Below are 6,882 nucleotides of genomic sequence, written 5' to 3'. Positions count from 1 at the left end.
ATTCTCCCGGCCATTTTGGACGCCTTCTCCAGGCTCCGCATCCTCTTGTTTCAGACTGAACTCGCTTATTTTCCACAGAGGACAGACAACAAAGCGTCCAGTGGTCTTTATTGATGTCAGAGGAGTCGAAAAATGAGGACAGACTCATCGGTTTAAGCATGTTACGCAACCTTGAAATGTGTTCCTCTTCCTCATGCTTTTTGTCACCATACTCATGGTGCTCATCAGTATACATTTCTTTTGTTGTTTTTGTGATACAATACACATACAGTTTATCCATCAGCAAAAGAGTTTATTCATGCCATTTTTACAGTCCAGTGAAGATGCGATGGTGTGACTATTTGATCGTCCTCTGCTTTCTGGCCAAACTGACAGACTTTTCCTAATGTAGGACTACACAGGTTGAACAAAACCTGCCTTTAGGATCGGACCAGCATCTGTTTGGAGTGCACTCGCTAGAGGATGTATCCCACAGGGAAGGATAGCACCACTCTGTTTTATTTTTCTATCATTCCAGGACTGTTTTTCTTTTCTTTTCTCAAGAAGTCATCATCCAGCTTCAAGTAAAAAATGATTTATCTTCAAGTCCACATCATGTCCCTGACAAGACTTTAGAAGGACACACATGTCCGTATTGCTTTTATTAGTGTGTTTCCGTGTTTGTGGGCGTTTGTTTTGTATTTGTGCGTGTCTGTGTGTGTGTGTATGCCTGTGTGTCACTGTGACCTTGTGTGTGACACGTTTCTGTGCTGACTCCCTCCCTCGTCCTTTTTCTGTCTTTGCCTCCCTCGCTCCCCAAATCCTGGCATCCACGGACACAGAAACGCTTGTCTCGGAGCCAAATGTGTCTACTGTCCCGTGTCTTTACGAAGAGCCATTTTGTGTGTGTGTGTGTGTGTGTGTGTGAATGTGTGTGTGTACTATACGTGCCTCATTACACTAGGTTGGGAAACACTGTCTTTCATAGACATTAGTTGGTATTGTCTATGTCGTAATCAGAAATCAGCTGCCAATCATTCAACCCTCCTCTCCTCTCTAACCCTTTGCCTGATGTAAGTAACTGTGTTGATCGTGTACTTTCAGTAATTTGTGTACTGTATGTCCGAAGCAAAACAAAGATGGCACAGTGATTGAAAATTGAATTGTTGGGGTGAGTTTACGTGAAGGAATCATTTGTTGCGGCCTACAGATAATGACAAATTTAGATCCCTCTTAAAGCAAGACAACAAGGAGGAGGTGTTGTGAGAAAATAAGCGCCTGGAATTTCTGCACTTCCTGTGAAAAGCGATACAGACTTATAAAGCCATGTCTGTCACTGCTCCTACGACTACTACTGTAACCTCAGCAAAACAACAGTACAACACCTCACTACAGCTTCTTGTATTGCTATCGTTGCCATTTCTCTCTCATCCTCTCACACGCGCCGTCTGTGCAGGATCGTGTGTGTTTCAGGGTGGGGGATCTAGTTTCGTTCTCTGACTCACCGGCGTGCTTGATCGGGTATACGGGAGGTGACACATCCCGCATCATACCTGCAAGTATTCTGTGTGCTGCTGGGGGATTATCGACCAGCTTGTATAAGTAGATATGGTATTGATCCATTGGTCTCAAGGCCCCATAATTCTCTCTTTCCCAGCCTTTTTCTCTCTCTCTGCTGGTGTCTACCCTATTTAGTCCTTGTGTTACTGCCTGGTGATAGATTACAAAACTCATAGTGGAACCAGCACATTCCCTTATTCTCTCTCCCCTCCCTCTCTTTCTGTCTAATTACTGTCTGATTACTCATTCTCTCATTTCGTCCTACAGCAATCCCCCCCCCCTCACTCTACCTTCCCCCTCACCTATCCATTTCTCTCTCTACTTTTTTCTATCGCTCCCTCTGCTATCTCACATCCCTCCATCTTGCCCTCTTTCTTTCTGTGTATGGCACCCCCCTTCCGTCCTCTCTATTCTCTCTCGCTGTCTTGTCGTGTTAGTGCAGTTCTGAATGGTCATGGGGAAACATGTTTGCATGCTTATATTAACATGAATGATGTCAACTTGATGCAATGAAAAATTATATAAGTGATGCTTTAAGCAAAATCTGACAATGAACTTGATACTAATACTACTAATGACGACTAAATGGAGACCCAGCAATTGTTTATCTCTGTGGTCAAAAACAACGATGATGAAAAAACATTGTTTATGCTGTATTTATCTTTCTTGAATTGGTATTCTTTTTGATTTTCAATTGTTTTTTATATATATAATTTATTCAAGAGGTTTACTTTTTTATTGGTTAAGGCTGAGAATTTGAATGAGGGGTTCAGTCAGGGCGATTGTTTCCGTCGGGACAGCTGTGCCAGGTCGCAGGGTATCGGTGAATGTGTAAGTAACAGTGTGGCTGAAGCAATGGTCATGGAAATAAATGATATGTATCATCCAGCGTCGTGTTTCTGACTTCTTTTCATCCACTGGGTGGGTAGGCAGGAGAGGTGGTGAAGCTACTGTCACACATCCCAGGCAGTGTGCTATATTTATATTATGAAAGGCCCTGGGCATTTCCGATGTACACAGTCTATATTTGACTCAGGCATGGGAGGTAAGACACTGTACCTGGACAGAAGCAGCCTGAACCCAACTTTTTTTTCAACACTAAGCTCTCTGACTTTCTGCTGTGCATTAAGTTGTGTGTAATTATTCAGCCACTTTGTCATGAATTCTTTATTGTGGCTGCATTTTGCCTCAATGCAAAATGCAGCACTGCTGCCTGCCCTGTGTGCTTTGCTCAATCTGGCCTATACCTATTTCTACACTTTTTAAAAACTCATATTTGTCATGTGGCTATTATCTCTTGCTGAAGCAAAGATGCAAACTAATAGTGACCTGCAGCTCCAGCACTTCAGCAGAGGGAGGACGAAGACCGAGCTCAGATGTGCAGGGGAATGACAGAGAAGGAGGAGTAGGAGAGGATTAAACAAATGAAGGAGGATGAAGAGCGAGAGAATGCCAGAGTGGAGGAGGAGGAGGAGGACACAAATGGGAAAACCTGGAGAAGAGAGGGGCATAGCTACATACAGGATGTGTGTGGAAGTGGAGACAGGAGGTGGAGGAGGATAGCTCTGTATATAGACACACTCATCACGGGGCACCGGCAGCATACTGACAGTGTTAACAGTTCAAGAAGAGCAAAACACACACGTGCACATACACACGTGACAACGCACCAGTTAACGCTGTAGACTTTTGAGAGAAAAGTGGAAGGAGGGGGGGGGGGGGGGGGGGGGGGGGGGGCTGCTGTCTCCATGGCAACGTTCCCACCGTGCAGAAAAAAAATCATTTAGTCGGAAAGACATTTCACTCAGTTCAGTGAGCTGAAAGAGGCAGAGAGGGAGGGGGAGCAAGTTAGAGACTGGGGGAGGTGTGTGCACTCGAGCTGTTTGTATCACACTGGAGGGATTTATTTAAAGTAAGCTGACAGCAAGATATATTAGCTCTTATTGCTAATATATCTGATTTGATTCCATAGTCATGATTTCCCTGCAACGGCTTTCGGTGATACTTTGGTGTTACAATTGTCTTGACATCTGCCCTCTAAATGTACATCTATGTAAGATGTTTTAAATTCATTTCTATGACATTACCTGCACCACCTACACATTGTGAAAACCTTTCGTGACTGAAACTTCAAACTTTTGTTTTCTCATCTTAAAAAGTGCTGCGTACAGGGAAACCGACCTTTTTATAAGAGCACTTATTATGCCACGTATACAGTTTTTAACATTTTTTTCAAACACTATAAATAATACCCAAAACCTTTCAAAATAATGAATTCAATGAGCGCATGCAAGTGGAAACCTCAACCAGCAGGAGTAATAAAGTAGCGTGCCTCTGCAGGGGAGCAGTGTTTTAATACAGGAGCTGGTCCCCAGGAGCTGACCTTCTCTATACATTGCTTTAATGAGATTCACCTAACAAACAGAAACTTCGGTGAAACATCCTTTGACATTTAACCTCTGCTGTCATGGCCTCAAATTAGGGATGGAAGTTAAAATCCATATTTGAGGCCCTTTTCATGACTCAAGACTGCTACTGCACAGTGTCGGTGCCAGACTGGATTGAAGAGCCCCAGAGACTGGCAGGGGAGGGTACTATCACACAGCCCAAACACTCTGGGTTCTTCTGGTAACCCATTTGTGTGGATGTCAGTGTATCAGCATGCTGGCTGTGATTACCTGTTGTGGGCAGACCATCTGGCCCTCAGCGTCCCAGCTGGGGACCACGGTCAGGAGACGGATTGTCTTTACCACACCACCTGGACCTCGCAGACATGGAGCAGCCAAGGCAGCGACCATATTTCTCATTCATATTTTATTACGTCGTTCTCTGACCAACAAAAAACAAACAAAATGCAAAAAGAGAAAACATTGTCTGGTTTTCCAAAAGGCACTTCCAGAGAGCAGGCTTTCTGTAATTGCTTGGCAACTGCTGACACTGTGTGTGTTGAAGTTCAAAGCAGTGAGACACACAGTATATTCTTCAGAGCAGCATAAAGCATCAAGGGTGCCTACGCATACACATCAGACACATACAAATATTCACGAACCATTCTGTCAGTTTGATTTTGGCCACGAAGCTCAGTCAGAATAAAAAAGCGCTGTGTATGTGGGCATAAAACTTCCCGAAGAGAAACCTTTCTTAGGTCCTGTTTACCGACGCCTGGATAAAAAAGCCGCTTGAGCCCACATTTTCTTGCCCTTCCTAGAATTTGGGTTAAAGTGATAGGAGCATTGTTTCTGTTGGAGGTTTTGAGTTTGATGAGGTCTGAAGCCCTTTGCTCAACGCTGTGCTGAGCTGACTAGCTGGCTGTGCCACAGGGGGCGATATGCTATTGTTTGACCCACAGAAACAGTGCCGGAATGTTACAACTACAGGTTAGCCGCTGGTGCATAGCGCTGATCTGACAGCAGGTTAGCATGCTGATTGCTGCTGTAGTCATTACGCTCTGTTTCTATTTTCAGTGCTGAGGATTTGGAGGGGATGGGTGCTGAGGAGAAGAGCTTGAATGGAAAAGCTATGATAGGGAACACATGCACACAATCTAAACCTGACAACCAGGTTCAGTGTTTCAAGTAGTAAATCAGCAACATTTTAGGTCCATTTAGATATCATTAAGATAATGGTTAGAGGGTACATTTTCTAAGTCCATCAGAACTATTGTTCCTTGAGCTTTTATGTAACTTTACTCAGTCTACATATATATATACTATACATACCAAGGCCCTAAGTTACTATCTGTAACTTTGCCTCTCTGATAAAGACCAGACTGTAGGTATTTGCTGACATCTTCTGGAGATCTGGTTCAACAGCACTTAGAAATCACTAGTGTTCTTGCAGAGAGCTCTGTTTCAAACGTTTAAAGAAGATAATATTATTATTATAATATTGATACATTTCCTTTTTTTAATGTGAACACATTAAACACATTATTTTCTCATGGCCCCTGCCAAACTGAAATATGTTCGCGGGGATATATCCAGAATGGGCTGATCCTTGAATGGTGCATGTTTCAAATGTCACCTCATTTTCTATGTGCTCACTGTAAGAAGCATGCTGAAGGTCAATAATCAGAGAGGGCTGTGGTTTGGCAGGTCTTTCAGCAGCATCAATTCTGCGCTGTCCACATAATGTCAGGAACGTGTTCCGTGTTTATGATTAAAATCTGTCCTCACCAGACTGAGTATCAGACCAGTACTGGCTGCACATCAAATCAAACATGTTTGTTCTATAAGACAAACCTGAACATGAGCAAAACTGATGTCTCTGTAAATGTTCTCTGTTTAAGTCAGTGGCTAATTGTGTAGTGCTAGTTCTTTGCCTGTCTGGATATTATAAGTCTTGTGAATATTCTCAGTTTTAAAAAAGGTCAGTCATAAAAAAGGTCCCTGGCTCTGTCTATCTGAAGATGGCCGTTAGATTACAATGCAGATGGGATAACAGCTGACCTCTCTGCCAAGCAGAGCACTTTAGAAGAGTGAGGAGACAAGATATCATTCAGAGATGACCTCCTGCATCCAAGCTTCATTTACTCTAAATGTGAGCATCTATTATGTTCCTTTGTTTTGTAGTATACGAGCACTAGCAGCTAGCTCGATATATGTAGCCACGGAAATAGAATACATATAAATTCCCTGGATGCACAAGATAGAAAGCTATACCCATTTAGCTAAAGAATATTAGGCACGGATGCCTAATATTCTGCCTTCACCTACAAAATGTCACTCAAAGAGACAGGCACACCATGTCTTGTGTGTCATAGCATGGATTTACAATGCCTGCTGATAAAGCAGTGAAGGTTTAGGGCCAGAATAATTTCAAATCTGCTGCAATGTTATGGACCATCCAGACATCTTGAAGCCTCCTCCAACTCTCATTGTTTGACTACTTTCTGTTTGCCACTGCCTTTATTTCGTGATATTCATTCATAGCCTACCGTGCACTGTAATATGTCTCTGTTTATTCACTTTGATTAGGTTTTAGCACATTTGTATCTTGTATTTGGCTTAGTCATTTTAAATTATATTTTGTCATAATTTGTTGTTTTGTGTGTCCTTTATATTTTGTGTTTATGTGATGTTTTTATAAAACCTGTTAGAATTGCCTTATTGTGCAAATGAACGTACCTTACTTGAAATTGGTGACATGACAAACATAAGCTCGTGAAAAAGATTGTTTTCAATACAACAACAACATTTTTTTTATTATTATTTATAAAATACATCTAGATTGGTTCAGGGACGTTAACTGTGGGAGGCAGCACCCCGCCACAGAACGTTTTGTATGCACAAAAAGAAAAGACGAAGAAGAAAATCGTTACGTCACATTTTGTGGGCGGGTTGT

The sequence above is a fragment of the Anarhichas minor genome, unplaced genomic scaffold, assembly GCF_050575085.1.
Source record: "Anarhichas minor isolate MPS153535 unplaced genomic scaffold, ASM5057508v1 ptg000007l, whole genome shotgun sequence".
Lineage (NCBI taxonomy): Eukaryota > Metazoa > Chordata > Actinopteri > Perciformes > Anarhichadidae > Anarhichas > Anarhichas minor.
The sequence above is the reverse complement of the archived record's forward strand: the minus strand, read 5'-3'. Positions refer to the sequence as shown.